This window comes from Eretmochelys imbricata, chromosome 4 (assembly GCF_965152235.1).
Source record: "Eretmochelys imbricata isolate rEreImb1 chromosome 4, rEreImb1.hap1, whole genome shotgun sequence".
Lineage (NCBI taxonomy): Eukaryota > Metazoa > Chordata > Testudines > Cheloniidae > Eretmochelys > Eretmochelys imbricata.
The window spans coordinates 104,676,406-104,693,582 of NC_135575.1; positions in this window are offsets into that span (position 1 = coordinate 104,676,406).

Here is a 17,177-nt window from a genome sequence, read left to right on the forward strand (position 1 = left end):
AATAAACGGGGTGGAGACTACAGCGCTTGTGGACTCTGGGAGTGCTATCACCCTCGTATTGGGTAAGCTGATAAAAAGTAGCCAGCTACTACAGGCCAAACGCATAGCACTGACATGCATACATGGGGCTGTGAGCCATTACCCCACCATCCTGGTTTAGACAGAGGTTCAGGGGAACCCCATTGAGGTGACAGTGGGCATAGTTCCTAAACTCCCATATCCTGTAGTTATTGGGAGGGATTATCCAGTGTTTGATAATTTACTTCTCCCGGAGAGGCTGGAGGGCAGAGGGGACACTGAGGGTAGCGACTCATCACTGGGGGAATGTCAACCCCTGATGTTTTCTGAGATTTCTCAGGATCTGTTCCTAGCTCCCAGAAAGATCTGGAAGAACAAAAAAGACAGGAAGGCCACAAAGGCCTTGGGACCCCGGATCCTGACGCAGGGCCAGAAGACCGCCCTAGTAGGCAGATGGACACGGGCAACAGACAAGAGAAACTTCCACTGTGGAATGTGAGTGAGGGGCCAGCCCCAGCCGTGATGGTGGCGAGCCACTTGAAGAAGCAGGAGCTGGCCCCTGGGAGCTCAGGCAGAGAAACTTTTGGGTGGGACCAGGCGGAGGATCCCAGATATGATAACACCAGGAGAGAGGTGGCAGAGATAGATGGGATACCTATGGATCGGAAGGTCCGGGGACCGGGACCTTACTTTATAGTGAAGAAAGATCTCCTGTACCGCATGGTACAAATGCAGAGCAAAAGATACAGCAACTTCTGGTGCCATGAAAGCATCAAAAAGCCATATTGAGCCTCGCCCACAGTCACCTTTATAGAGGACATCTAGGGGTAGAGAAAATCCAGGCAGAGATGCTGTGGAGGTTCTTCTGGCCAGGAGTATACGAAGATGTCTGGTGGTACTGCACCTCCTGTCTGGAGTGTCAGTTGCATAGCCCTCGCCCACACTTGAGGGACTCTTTGATACGTCTTCCAATAATAGAGGTACCTTTTGAATGAATAGCCATGAATCCAGTAGAGCCCCTAGAGAAGACAGTTCGGGGCCACCAACATGTACTTGTTGTCCTGGTCTATGAAACCCAGTACCCGGAAGCCGTCCCCCTACACAACATGGCTTCCAAGACAATAGCTAAGGCACTAATACATATCTTTGCCCGGGTTGGGCTACCCAAGGAGATATTGACTGATCAAGGGACACCTTTCGTGTCCAAGCTGATAAAAGATCTCTGTTTGTTGCACCACATACAAGCCCTATGGACTTCTGTAGACCACCCACAAACCGATGGCTTTGTAGAAAGGTTCAATAGGACCCTCAAGGCCATGATCAGGAAATTAGTAAGCTGGGAAAGATTGGGATACCCTACTGCCTGACATCATGTTTGCCATTCGAGAGGTCCCGCAAGCCTCCATGGACTTCTCTCCATTCAAACTACTATACGGGCGCCACCCCTGGGGCATATTGGATATAGCCAGAGAAGCTTGGGAAGAGGAACAAAATCCCAGAAGGAACATAGTCGAGCATGTACTGCAAATGAGAGATTGTATCACCCATTGTACGGGAACAGTTGGAGAAAGCACAGGAGACCCAACAAACCCATTACAATCACCAAGCAAAAGACGGTTCCAACCAGGGGACTGGGAGAAGGTACTCGTACCCACAGCAGAGAGTAAACTTTTGGCCCAGTGGCAGGGACCCTACGAAATGGTCGAAGCCAAGGGGGAGGTGAACTATAAGGTGCATCAGCCAGGCCCCCGTAAAACGGACCAAATTTACCACATCAATATTCTAAAACCTTGGCATGAGCGAGAGGCATGATTAGTCACTCAGGAGGCCCTTCCCCAAGAGGATAACCTCAATGAGAAAGTGAGGATATCACCCAACTTGACACCTCACCAAAAGGTCGAGGCAGCCGACCCGATCAACTGCAGCTGAGATATGTTCTCTACGAAACTGGGGTGGACAACCAAGACCTCTCACCATATCTGTATGATCCCTGGAGCCAAGGTAACATTGAGTAAGGAGGGAAATAGACTTCTAGGATGGAGGATGGCACAACTGTTCAAGAGAGCTTTTAACTAGGAATTATGGGGAGATGGTTGGGAGATGTCCAGGTAAACTCCACGCCAGTTATTCTCTTTGAGAGGGAAGAAAACAAAATAAGAAAGGATACAGCTGTGGGTAGGAGAATGGACATAAAGCAGAAAGGCAGTGTACATACCAATCTAATAGGTAATATTGGTGGTAGAATGTCTGTGCCCAATCGGGTAAAGAATGTGAGCGAAGCCAAATGGCAAAAATTAAGATGTTTGTACACTGTTGCGAGGAGCCTAGGTAACAAAATGGAGGAATTAGAGCTACTGGTGCAGGAAGTGAAACCAGATATTATAGGCATAACAGAAACATGGTGGAATAGTAGTCATAACTGGAGTAAGGGTATTGAAAGGTATGTGCTGTTTAGAAAAGACAGAAATAAAGGCAAAGGTGGTGGAGTATCATTGTATATCAATGATGAGGTAGACTGTAAAGAAATAAGAAGTGATGGAATGGATAAGACAGAGTCTGTCTGGGCAAAAATCAGATTGGGGAAGAAAGCTACTAGAGCCTGCCCTGGGATCGTGCTTGGGGTGAGCTATAGATCGCCAGGATCCGATGTGGATATGGATAGAGACCTCTTTAATGTTTTGAAAGAAGTAAATAGTAATGGGAATTATGTGATCATGGGAGACTTTAACTTCCCAGATATAGACTGGATGACAAGTGCTAGTAATAATAATAGGGCTCAGATTTTCCTGGATACGATAGCTGATGGATTCCTTTACCAAGTAGTTGCTGAGCCGACAAGAGAGGATGCCATTTTAGATTTGGTTTTGGTGAGCAGTGAGGACCTCATAGAATAAATGACTGTAGGGGACAACCTTGGTTCGAGCGATCATGAGCTAATTCAGTTCAAACTAAATGAAAGGATAAACAAAAATAGATCTGTGACTAGGGTTTTTGATTTCAAAAAGGCTAACTTTAAAATATTAAGGAAATTAGTTAGGGAAGTGGATTGGACTGAAAAACTTGTGGATCTAAAGGCGGAGGAGGCCTGGAATTACTTCAAGTCAAAGTTGCAGAAACTATCAGAAGCTTGCATCCCAAGAAAGGGGAAAAAATCACAGGCAGGAGTTGTAGACCAAGCTGGATGAGCAAGCATCTCAGAGAGGTGATTAAGAAAAATCAGAAAGCCTACAAGGAGTGGAAGATGGGAGGGATTAGCAAGGAAAGCTACCTTACTGCGGTCAGAACATGTAGGGATAAAGTGAGAAAGGCCAAAAGCCATGTAGAGTTGGACCTTGCAAAGGGAATAAAAGCAATAATAAAAGGTTCTGTAGCCATAAAAACAAGAAGAAAAGAAAGAAAGAAGAAGTGGGACCACTTAACACTAAGGATGGAGTGGAGGATAAGGATAATCTAGGCATGGCCCAATATCTAAACAATTACTTTGCCTCAGTCTTTAACAAGGCTAATGAGGAGCTTAGGGATAATGGTAGGACAACAAATGGGAATAAGGATACGGAGGTAGATAATAACACATTCGAGGTAGAAGCCAAACTTGAACAGCTTAATGAGACTAAATCGGGGGGGCCCGGATAATCTTCGTCCAAGAATATTAAAGGAACTGGCACATGGAATTGCAAGCCCGTTAGCTAGAATTTGTAATCAATCTGTAAACTCAGGGGTTGTACCGTACGACTGGAGAATTGCTAACATAGCTTCTATTTTTAAGAAAGGTAAAAAACGATCAGGGTAACTACAGGCCTGTTAATTTGACATCTGTAGTATGCAAGGTCTTGGAAAAAATTTTGAAGGAGAAAGTAGTTAAGGACATTGAGGTCAATGGTAAATGGGAGAAAATACAACATGGCTTTACAAAAGGTAGATTGTGTCAAACCAACCTGATCTCCTTTGAGAAGGTAACAGATTTTTTAGACAAAGGGAATGCAATGGATCTAATTTACCTCGATTTCAGAAAGGCTTTTGATACAGTTCCACATGGAGAATTATTAGCTAAATTGGAGAAGATGGGGGTTAATATGAAAACTGAAAGGTCGATAAGGAACTGGTTAAAGGGGAGACTACAGCGGGTCACACCAAAAGGTGAACTGTCAGACTGGAAGAAAGTTACTAGTGGAGTTCGTCAGGGATAGGTTTTGGGACCAATCTTATTATTACTGACCTTGGCACAAAAAAGTGGGAATGTGCTAATAAAGTTTGCGGATGACACAAAGCTGGGAGGTATTGCCAATACAGAGAAGGACCGGGATATCATACAGGAAGATCTGGATGACCTTGTAAACTGGAGTAATGGTAATAGGATGAAATTTAATAGTGAAAAGTGCAAGATCATGCATTTAGGGATTAATAACAAGAATTTCTGTTATAAATTGGGGACGCATCACTTGGAAGTAACAGAGAAGAAGAAGGACCTCGGAGTATTGGTTGATCACAGGATGACTATGAGCCACCAATGTGATATGGCTGTGAAAAAAGCTAATGCGGTCTTGGGATGCACCAGGCGAGGTATTTCCAATAGAGATAAGGAGGTGTTTAGTACCATTATACAAGACACTGGTGAGACCTCATCTGGAATATTGTGTGCAGTTCTGGTCTCCCATGTTTAAGAAGGATGAATTCAAACTGGAACAGGTCCAGAGAAGGGCTACTAGGATGATCCAAGGAATGGAAAACCTGTCTTATGAAAGGAGACTCAAGGAGCTTGGCTTGTTTAGCCTAACTAAAAGAAGGCTGAGAGGAGATATGATTGCTATCTATAAATATATCAGAGGGATAAATACCATGGTGGGAGAAGAATTATTGAAGCTCAGTACCAATGTGGACATAAGAACAAATGGATATAAACTGGCCACCAGGAAGTTTAGACTTGAAATTAGATGAAGGTTTCTAACCATCAGAGGAGTGAAGTTCTGGAAGAGCCTTCCAAAGGACACGGTGGGGGCAAAAGACATATCTGGCTTCAAGACAAAGCTTGATAAGTCTATGGAGAAGATGATATGATAGGATAGACTAATTTTGGCAATTAATTGATCTTCGACTACTAGCAGTAGTTATGCCCAATGGACTGTGATGGGATGTTAGATGGGGTGGGATCTGAGTTACTACAGATAATTCTTTCCTGGGTATCTGGCTGGTGAGTCTTGCCCACATGCTCAGGTTTTATCTGATCACCGTATTTGGGGTCAGGAAGGAATTTTCCCCCAGGGCAGATTGGCAGATGCCTGGGGTTTTTTTGCCTTCCTCTGCAGCATGGGGCATGGGTCACTTGCTGGAGGATTCTCTGCACCTTGTAGTCTTTAAACCACGATTTGAGGACCTCAATAGCTCAGAGATAAGTTAGGGGTTTGTTACAGGAGTGGGTGGGTGAGATTCCGTGGCCTGCGTTGTGCAGGAGGTCAGATTAGATGATCATAATGGTCCCTTATGACCTTAAAGTCTATGATTCTTTGATAATACTATGTTAATTTTTTTAAAACTAACCTATATTTATAGTTTTAAGCTGGTGAAGACTTGTCGTGTTGTAAATACTAACTGTGCCAATAATCTCTCTGAAATACTTCAGTCAAAACGAAAACATTTGAACTACCCTTATGTTAATAGTTGCAAGGTTGATGATTTTTAGGAGAGTTAAACAAAAAATGTGCATTCATTTAGTATTCTTAATACAATTTATACTTATACATCATGATTAATTCATCTCATGATGGATTCAGTGTTTTTTAAGACTGGGCTATTCTGTTTTACACTAGTGGATGACCAGATTTCCAAAACTGCTGTGACCCCATGAGCTCTCTGTTGGTCTTGCTCCATTACTCGCTCTGTTCCTGTCCTTGTCTCAGTCTATGATTGGGAATTCCATTTTCAGAGTTCCATTGGTGTTGCCATTTACCATTTATTTAGACTTTAGACTAGTGTCACACAGAGTATCAAGGAGTATTTGGAAGGAATTATAGGAATGTACAATGTCTACTTGTAAATTTACTTCCTCTATGACCTTTAAGAAAATGGGGTAACAGATTTAAAAGTTCCTTAAAGAGTTTAGAGCATAATTCATACTGAAAATCAATGGGATTTAGGCATCTAAATTCCTAAAAGGCATTTTGTACTTAATTCTGAATAGCATGTGTCAAGGTTCCTTCACCACTCTAAACTCTAGGGTACAGATGTGGGGACCTGCATGAAAGACCCCCTAAGCTTATTCTTACCAGCTTAGGTTAAATGCTGCCACCACCAAAGTGTTACACAAAGAACATGGGAAGTGCCCACTTGGAAACGTCTCCCCCCTAAAATATCCCCCCAAGCACTACACCCCCTTTACGAGGGAAGGCTTGATAAAAATCCTCACCAATTTGCATAGGTGAACACAGACCCAAACCCTTGGATCTTAAGAACAATGAAAAGCAATCAGGTTCTTAAAAGAAGAATTTTAATTAAAGAAAAAGTAAAAGAATCACCTCTGTAAAATCAGGATGGTAAATACCTTACAGGGTAATCAGATTCAAAACATAGAGAATCCCTCTCGGCAAAACCTTAAGTTACAAAAAGACACAAAAACAGGAATATACATCCATTCAGCGCAACTTATTTTATCAGCCATTTAAACAAAACAGAATCTAACACATATCTAAGTAGATTGCTTACTAACCCTTTACAGGAGTTCTGACCTGCATTCCTGCTCTGGTCCCGGCAAAAGACATACACACAGAGAACCCTTTGTTCCCCCTCCGCCCTCCAGCTTTGAAAGTATCTTGTCTCCTCATTGGTCACTTTGGTCAGGTGCCAGCGAGGTTATGTTAGCTTCTTAACCCTTTACAGGTGAAAGGGTTTTTCCTCTGGCCAGGAGGGATTTAAAGGTGTTTACCCTTCCCTTTATATTTATGACAGCATGTTTCCTTATTGGTTTTCTTTGGGGCTATCAGTCAGGCAAGTGCAAGGATGAGAAGAGTTGGGTAGAGATTATAAACAGTTGTTCAGAAGTACTGTGTAAGTGTAATTCAAAAGTAGTATCCTGTCTGAGAAGAAAAAACAAACAGAATGATAGCTAAAATGCACCCACTAATTTCATACGGGAGTATCTAGATGACAAATCTTCAGATCACACACATTCAGTTTAGACTTTTAAGTTTTAAAATGAGTTTTGATAGTATTATATTATTGAGAACTTAAGGACTCTTGTAAATGTGTAAGTTGTAATTTAATGAAATTTGTTACACTCAGCTGTGTAGTTACATCTTGATTGAAGTAATTATTAGAGTAAATGTAATCACATGCAGAAGTTATTTTTTTCCCTTTAATTTTTTTCAAGTTAAGGATCAGTTGGCTTTATTTCTAGCTTTCACTTGAATAAGCGCCGTAGATAATGGTCTTACTACATGGGTTTTATTTACATGTTTATTATCTAGGGAAGAAAACACATAACCAATGAAACATCAGTCCTTTACTCTATACTCAATAAAATGCTATTGTATTTCAGATTGGCTTACACCCCAAACTCTTAAAAGAAAAGTTCTGCTGAACTGATTATCACTTGTGTGGAACTGATAGATACATGCATGTTAAGCAATTTTCTACATCAGTGTGGCAATATCCTCTTGTGCCTTGTTGCAGCTTGGTATGATTGTCTTAAATGGGAATTTGTTTGATACATGTCATGTTTTAAGTAATCCAACTTTATTTAAACATAATTTTGGTGAATAGCACTCACTCTTATGCTGAAAATATTTTGTGGAGTTTACAAGGGAAAAGTATTCTGTTTTAAGTTCAGTGACTGATGATAATGTATTTACTAGGGCCTTAGAACAGAGAAGAATGAATGTGAAGACAGTTGGCAAAAGGACATGGGGATATTTTTCAGAAATATATGCCCCAGCCCTGCAAGTTCCTCTTGGTATGTCCCACTGAAGTCGATGAAGTTGCAATGTGGACCTAGCCATTTGAAACTAGTTGCAGGATCGGGGCTGTATATTACAATGCAGCTTTATAAAAATATCCATGTACTAGCACACTAGAGACTTTTAAATATAGTTCTTCTTTGTGCTTTCTAGAAAATGGTCTTAAATATGGAATTTCTCAATTGCCATAAAATAGGAATGCAACAATACTACTACTCACCCCAAACCATCTGTTTATGTTCATTTCTGTCAACAAATGTCTCAGCAATTTGCATTTAGCCCAAATTGTCAGTTCTGTCTGCCAAAATTTAATAGCATCAGGTGATTGCAGTATCTCTCCTGAGTAATAGTGCTAGAGTAAATTTTCACTAAGAGCATGAATGACTCAGGGTAGCAACATCTGTGTGTATATATAGCTGTTAGTTGAATAAATGTAGAAAAAGTTATATTGACTAACGTATGGACTTAAAATTTTTAGATTTTTTTGTAACATAAAATATTTTATTGTCATAATTCAAAATAAACACATTCTTATTTCTCTCTTGCCGTTTTTCCCTGTCTGTATATTAAATGTGATCGCCACATGATAAACTTATTACTTTGCAGCTTTTGCTGGTGTCATAATCCCACCACAGGTGTTCATCAGGGTTTGAATCTAATAACTTCACCATTAAAGCAGAGAACTCTACCATTTGTGCTAACAAGTAACTTCATTAATGGATAGGAGCAGTAAACTGCTATCCTGAATGAGGGCTATCAACTAGAGAAGGACTGCATATATTTTACGAATTACACAAGCACAGTGAGTTTCACCTCACAGAGCTGTGGCAATAGACACTAAAGTACTGGTTTTGACTCTGCTGCAGTAATTACATTAGTATAGACCCCATCCCCTAGACGGGTACTGTGCTAAACTGTTAAAACAGTGTTAGTGTCTCTCACCATCCATTTGCAGGCAACACCTTTTATTTTAATTTTCCATCTGTTTTACTTTTTCACTCCTTTTCAGTGAGAGTAATGGGAATCTGTGAAATCATGCAGCCTTCAAAAAAACTCATCAGACAGCTTCCTGTGCCATAATAACATTATTCCATTTAATTGTAATAGCCTCTCCACTGTTGACTTCAGTAATAATGGAGTCTGTTGCCTCGTTTTCAGTGCCATTAGATAATAAGGCTTTCTGCAAACTTCATGGAGAAACCACTGCTTAGCAGATAGTGAAATCAATGACCTGGTACTCACCAGAAGCACTTTATTGATGGCACAAGAGCTGGGCCATTTATCTCTTTGATTATAAAGAAGCAGATTAAAATTGACAACATTCTGTTCTCCTGATGTCAATGTGAAGATCTGTGACACCTGTTATTGGTCTCTGGACTTGAAGTTGACATATAAAGTAAGTCATGCCTGGACATATTTGGTTCTATAAAGAAGTTTCAAATTGACAAACTTGAATGGTTTTATAATGTATTTTAATATGTTCTCCCATTCTTGTTCCATTTACCATCTGTTGTCTGGTGTTATGAGAGGATTCCAAAATTAGCTTGACATAGTTGGCCATATCCACTTAAATATGCAGATTCACAAAGAGAAGGAAATGTGGATATATTTGTATTTTTTTAAATTACCAAATGACACTTCAATTTTTAAAAACAAAATTAAATGCTCATGAAAGGTGCTGGATTGACAGCTCTATCAAATGAAGTTATTTTAATTTTAAAAAATAGGATTGGTATGGGCAGCACCAGTGAAAAGCCTTCCAGCGTTACCCTACCTCAAATTGGACTTAAAAGGGACCATTTTGGGAGGCGAAAGGTTGTGCACACTCCATTTCCATCATTAACCTTTCTACTGATATTGCCAACATAGATGTCTGTTAGGCTCCACTGTGGCACTTTTGGTTTGTGAGAACTGGGACTCGGATCTCTGTGATACCAGTGTAAATCTGAAGTAACTTCATTGGCTTCAGTGAAGTAATTCCACATTTATACTGTGCAAGATATCAGAATCTTGCTCATGAACTCATAATTCATTAAAAGAAATAATGTGAAAGTATTATGTCACATGAGGTGGTAGTGGAGGTGATGTTGCAGTAATTCATAATATGAATAAATGTTTATGCAGTGCCATAGCTTTGCATAGAGCTTTTTGGAGATTAAAAAAGGGATATGGTTCCTATTTCTAGAGTTAGTCTAAACTAGACAACTAGAGCAGAAAGCTAATGTAAATAATGGTATAAGGAAAGGGTCAAACAAATAAAAATAATGCAAGTCTCATTATACATGGAGCTGATTATACATTCTCTGATACTTTATAATACTGACTGGTATAGGCCAGAAGGGACCATCTAGTCTGACTTCCTGGATAGCACAGACCCTACCCTAGAACTTCCCAAAAATAATTTCTAGAGCATACGTTTTAGAAAAACATCCAATTTTGATATAAAATTGTCAGTAATGGAGAATTCACCATGACCATGGGTAAATTGCTTTAATGGTTAATAACTATCGCTGTTAAAAAAAAATTAAGCTTCATTTCCAGTCTGAATTTGCCTAGTGTCAACTTCTAGCTAGTAGATCATGTTATACCTTCTATACCTAGATTGAAGAGTGCATAAAATTTGTTCCCCATGTAGGTACTTATAGACTGTATTCAAGTCATCCCCTTAATCTTTTATTGGTTAGGCTAAATAGGTTGAGCACCTTGAGTCTAGTTAGGGCAGGAGCAGTACACAGTCCAGCAATGTAAGTGAACAGCTGAAAGGATCAAATACATGAGTTCTGATGCTATACTTGGAGGACAAGTATATGGATGCTTGACATATTGGAAGAGGCTTAGCAGTTCAGGCTACCTTTCCATCTGTGGAGCAACTTGAAAAAAAAATGCATGAAGGTGAATCTGAGAGGATGCAACAAAGAGAGCAAAAAGCAGAGAACTGAATAGAGCACAGGCAACAAAGTGGAAAAAAATGGGAAGTGAAACATGAAATATAGCCCAGGTCAAAACTTTACACGTGACTCAATGAGGAAGATACCTACAACTCAAGGAATGCCCACAGTATCCCTTCTGGTGCTGGCCACTGCCAGAGACAGGATGCTGGACTAGATGTAACTTGGGTGTGATCTAGTATGGTGGGTCCTATGGTTTCTTTCTGGCTATTCCCTTTTTCTTTGTTAATACTTCTCTAATATGTCTCTGCAGGTGGAGGATCAAGCTGGCACACACTGTGTTGCTACGATGGTATTCGAGGCTGTGCCTTTAAAATGGCAGAGCTACCCAGGGAGGGGTGCTGTGAAGTTCTTGTTCGGCATAGCTAGCTGGACCCACATACAAAAGTAGAGCTCTTGCAAGCACTGAGTGATCATTGAACACTAGCTACCATTTGTGTGTAGTCAACGTTTAAGGCAGGTGTATGCCATGGGAGTGGTGTAAAGTGGCCTTAACTCAGCCAAGAATCTGACTTAGTATTTTTGCTTTTAAGGTTATGGAGCCTATATTCCCTATCTCAGCAGCATGGCTGTGAAGGAGCTGACTTCTTTCTTCCGGCGAACACTGACTAGTTAGAGAATTGACAAGAAACTCCAGGTATTTCTCCTCACTTGTCTTCCCATTGGAGAAATGGTGTATCACTCAGAAAGGACTACATGGTGTGGGCTGGATGCAGTAGTAATATACTGCAGCTGTTGCAGCAGATCATAGAAGGTCCATACAGAACATGACCTCATGGTGGGGAGATAACACGCATAGGTTTACCGAGCAGCCTGACACTAGAGCTTGCCTCACATGCAAGAATTGGCCTTTACCTCAAAGGAAAGAAAGTACACTGGTCTTTGTACTAAGTGAACAAGGCTGGAGGGTTATGTGGACTTCATTTATTGATGATATTAGAGTTCTTTTCTTAACCACATGATATGTGGTACATTGTGTTCACCTTATTTGTTACTTTTGATGTTACCATGATTCAGATGCAGAGTAAAACTCTTTGAGCGAGGCTCAGCTATGGTTCCTCAAATCCAGGTACTGCCAAAATCCAAAATATTTTAGGATTTGGACCCAATTCTGCTTTCTGTAGGAATTTCTGCCACATTCATTAATGTTTCTATGTTTTAGTAAGAGCAAAGATTAAATCAACCTCTTTGTTACTAAAACCTGTTTGTGAAAAAGTTCAAACCTTCCAAGTTCCATTGGAGACTTTCAGGGGATTTGTAGAGCAGCAAATTATATTATATACTAGCATTTTCCCAGGCTAAGCCTGTGGCCAGTACAAACACTTCCCTGTTTTGTAATAGTGTCACAACAGATAGTTAGTAATGCCATTCTTAATTTATCCTGATTCTCAGGATGACCTTTCTAAACTAATATTCCTCTAAATGCAGCCAGCTTACTTAGCTGAATAGAAATATCTTGCAGTGAGGATTTAAAATTAATGTGTACAGAAAAATTGCATGGAAAGCCCAAGGAAAAGAAATGAGAATCTGCTGCTGATGACAAAACCTATCGTAGGCTGTTTCAGAGTAGGATATTCAACAGGACCCATATAAACCTGTTATGTCTGAACAAACTTTTCTACAATTATTTTGAATTGAGGAAACTAGACCCCTTATCTATCTAATTTGTTTGCTTAATTAAAACATGCCACCAGCATTGCTTTAGGGATGCAGCCTTACTTTTTTCTAAGTTCACTTAAGATTATTCACTTGACTTTTATAACATAGCCAAGAAGAGATTAGAATTTGCTGCCTGATGTTATAAAGAATTTGCCTTCATTTTGAGGTGTTCAAGGTATGAAATGTTCCAAACTGTCAGACCCAGTTATAGTAACATGTTGAAGAATGCAATGTAATATGACAGCCAACGTAACCAGGTGTGACATGTCATCCCCATAATACATCGAGTTTAATAAAAGAACTCTTAGTTTAGACTTATAAAATAATAAAAAGGGTGGTTTTTTTTAATCTTTTATCCTACTGGATGTATTTGTAAGCAGCTACAGAGGATGAGAGTTACGCTAATAATGACATGCCTCAGGCTTGTTTTAAGGCATAAGGCCAAATTCAAGTCCCTTCAAACCACTGAAAAATGTGGACTTCTAGTCTAACCTACCTCATTCTTGGAGTACAAATTACTTTTACAAAGTACCTGAACATATTTACAATGGGCTAATGAGTTCCAAACTATTAACTTAGTTATATATGGCATGTACACCAAAGGCTTCATCACTCCATCATGTTTATTAACTATCATTGTTATTGTATAGCACCAAAAGTACTTTAGAGATACTAAGAAGACAAGCTCTATAACCCGCAACATTTTCAAACCTGGGAGTCTAAGGCTAGGCAGTTAAATTAATATTTTGGGCACTAAATAAAAGTGGCCTGATCTTCAGATGTGCCATGAACTTGCGCCAACATATCTGATCCTGCAGGCAGGGTATTAGGCTACATGGATGATTGGTCTAATCCAGTATGGCATTTCTTGTGTTCTTGAATTCTGGTAAAAATAGAACATAAGATCTTAGAAACTTACAAACTGGATCAAACCACTGGTCCATGCTATCAAGTATGAACATAAATATTGAAAATAAAGAAAGCAAATACTGCTAGAAATAGCTTCCTTTAAATGTTTTACTTTTAGTAACAGATGTCTCTGGCTTTGTGAACAATAGTATTTAATCTCTCTTGGAGCTGCTTGTCCAAATGACTATGATTTTAATAACCAAGTGCAAAAGCTATGTTCCCTCAAGTTGGATCCAGTCAATGTTTACATCCATCCAACTCATAAATTTCAGTGTGATAATGTAAGGCGTCCTTCTGGCCAATCACTGGTGCTCTATTCTTTAAATTTAAACTGCATCAGAGGAAGAAAAACAGTGGAAGAACTAATACTAGATTTCCTGTGGGATCATGAGCAAATAACTTAGCCTCTCTATACCTCAGATTTAAATCTGTAAAATGCATATAATGATGCTTCCCTACTTCACAGGGGTGTTGTGAGGCTAAATACATTAAATATTGTGAAGTGCTTTGAGATCTACTGCTTAAAAGTACTATATAAGAAATAAGTGTTTTGTTATTATTAATTACTAAAGCTGCAACTTAACTTTCTATTGAAAATTCTACTCTTTTATATATTTGGAACTAATAAGGAGTTAAATGGGAATACATGTGTATGTCTAGGGCAAGAAGTTGATCTTCTTTCAGTCTTGTTCTTTCAAGAAATAGAAAATTTGGAAAGTTTGTCTTAGCAGCATATTGAGCTATAGCTCACTTTTATACTTGCCGTGACAATACACAAAGTTATAAAATATTGAGCTAGGAAAGGTGCCTTACCACAGTGATTGAAACAGCTGTCATAAAAGACCACACTATAGATAGTGTCCTTTGTATAAGCTCTTTCGTATAAGAGCAAAATCTTGTCCTTCTCCAGATTAGTAGGCTCAGGCCTCTTGCATCAGAGAATTATACAAGGCCACAGGTATTTGAATAACGTCCTCTGCTGGCTGATCACTCAACACACTAAAGAATCAAAATATCTTATGAAGGGGATTTTCAATATTAAACACTAGTGAAGAGAAGAAGTATAAAACATCTTGTTACAATTGTCTTTTGGTGTTTTTTGCAAACATTTTCACTGCTACGGTTTTTTCCTCTCAAAAAAATTCATTTCCTAAAGTGTCAGCTGAGTTTAGATTAGGCTATTAATATGCAATCTTCCTACCTGAAACATTTTACACAAGCAATACACAGCATCTGGACCTTGTAATTGAATGTTTTTGATGTTTGACATGTTTTTGGAGTCATGTATGGGTCAGTAATCAGAATCCAGACATAATCATTTACAGTGCACACACAATAAATCAACTCATTAATTATGGAAAAGTCACTGCAGAAGCTAAAACATGGGTCACCTATTTCTAAAACAAACATTTTGCCCTTGAGTTGCAGAAGTAGCAACTACATTAGCTTCTTATATCCTCCTGCATTTTGTTTCTCTCCTAACTTCCATAGAGAGAGAGAGAGCTAGCTGTGAAAATAGAGCCAAAAATGGGATATATGAATCAATATAAAAATCTTTGAGATACAAACAGGGCTTTGGAGCTGTTCTCCGGCTCCGCTCCAGCTCCAGGCAAAACCTGCAGCTCCACTGCTCCGGAGCTGCTACGTGCTCCAGTTCCGGGCTCCGCTCCAAAGCCCTGGGTACAAAGACCCATCATAAACATCCCTAAGTAACTTCAAATCACAAGCAAAGAATTAAATAGCTTTCAAGAGAAATCACCGCTAAGACCAGTAATGGATCTTTATAGTTCAAAGCAAATGTCAATAGCACTGTTTGGCATTTAATTAGTTCAGTCAACTGTGAGGGCTTACCATCTCCTCCCCTGCCTGTTCATTTGCTAGGCTGCGAGGATGCCAGTGATAACTGAGAAAATGGAAAATAATCCTGTTGTTCTGTAAATTGAGAGATTTGAATGCAAATCCTAAAGCATGTTTAAGAGGACAAGTCCTACTTATGGAACACAGGTGTCTTTCCTGAGATCACTTTCTTCCCTAGACGGACTGGAGACCCAAATTGGTATTATACACCCTATTAATTGGCGGTAGCAGCTCCGTTAACAGACAATCAAAGGTATAAAGCTACCAGCAGCACTCCCATGAATTGTCTTTTTCCTATTTCATGTTTAATTCAGTTAAAAATGACAAATAAAGAACCAACCCTTCATTATTAAATTTACTAGAATCTGTCATGGTATTTCAGGTTGTTGTGCTAGAGAGCAACAAACCTTGCACAGAAAGCCTTTCTACAGAATTTACAGGTTTGCCATGAAGTACATGGGACTCGTGTGTGTGAAACATTTTCAAACACTTTTGTGATTTTTGTCCAATTTCTACCAGCTTTAGTGTCAATGAGAACCCAGTCCTACATAGCCTCACTCATGAGAATAGTCCTCATTAACTTAAACTGGACTACTCACATGATTATCCTCAATAAAAAGGCTTTGCAGGATTGAGCCCTATAGTTGTGGTTTTATTTTGTGTTTCAGTTTGCCAGCAAATTTTGTCGCCTCCTGGATCTCTGACGTACAACATAAAACCTTCTTCAATATGAGGGTAAAAAAAATCGCCTCTTCCTTTGAGAATGTTTGTTTGTTTGTTTTGTTCTCTTCTCATCCATAAGTAAAACTGACATTACTGATATTTCAAGTTTATGTTGAATGTTTATGTTGACTTCTATATCCCGGAGAAGTGTGGTAGGGAGGGAAATTGCACAAAACTAAGTGCACCAAGACTAAAAGCTGGCAATAATAAATCTTTTAGCAACAATATCAAATAGCTAAATTGAAGCAGTAGGTTTTGAATGATACACATTTAACAACTCTCCTTCTGTCCTCTCCTTATAAGTATGAAACTAATTACTTTATCTTAGTAAAGGAGAAACTATTTCCCGCAGGTCTTCCTCAATGCAAAATCAGATTATCTGTCTCTTTATGGTCTCTGCTGGAGTTTCTGAAGATTTAATCTGATACTGACTATTCAGTTATCAGCTAGACAGCAAATTAAAAAATAATACTTTTCATAAAACTTATGTCATCTATATTACTTAGATTTATAAGTCTGGTGATTCTAGCATGCTTGACTTCAATGGAGCTATGCTAATTTACATTAGCTGATGGTCTGTAAGAGTTCAAAATCTTATACATTTTTCTTGCTTAGGAAATAACATCTAGACTTTTTTTCTTCCTCCAGGATATTATGAATAACATACTCTACCTTCATGGATATGGGGATCAATTTTTTTGTTGTAAATTTAATTTCTTTACAAATCCTTCAAAATTAAAAATATGTGCAGTCATGCAACTGCTTATGCCTTTTAAAAAGAATATATTTTGTTCTTAATTTAAATGAAGGAGATGATACTCAAGAAAGTGAATAACAGGCTCAGACTGATCTGATCTCATTCCTCTCTATTATAATTCCAGACGTTTGGCTCAGTAGAAAAAAAAGGCAAGTATATTATTTCTTTTCCCCTGAAATAGAAAGTACCACAAGAGGATTTCAATATCCAAGCCAAACTTTCTTCCATTAATTAAGAGATTAGTTTACCAGATTAAGGGAAATACAGACACTTACTTCCAAACATGTATTTATCTGTCTATTTAAAGGTAAATTAACCATCTTTGCCCTGATTCAACAAAATACTTTGGTACTTACATAA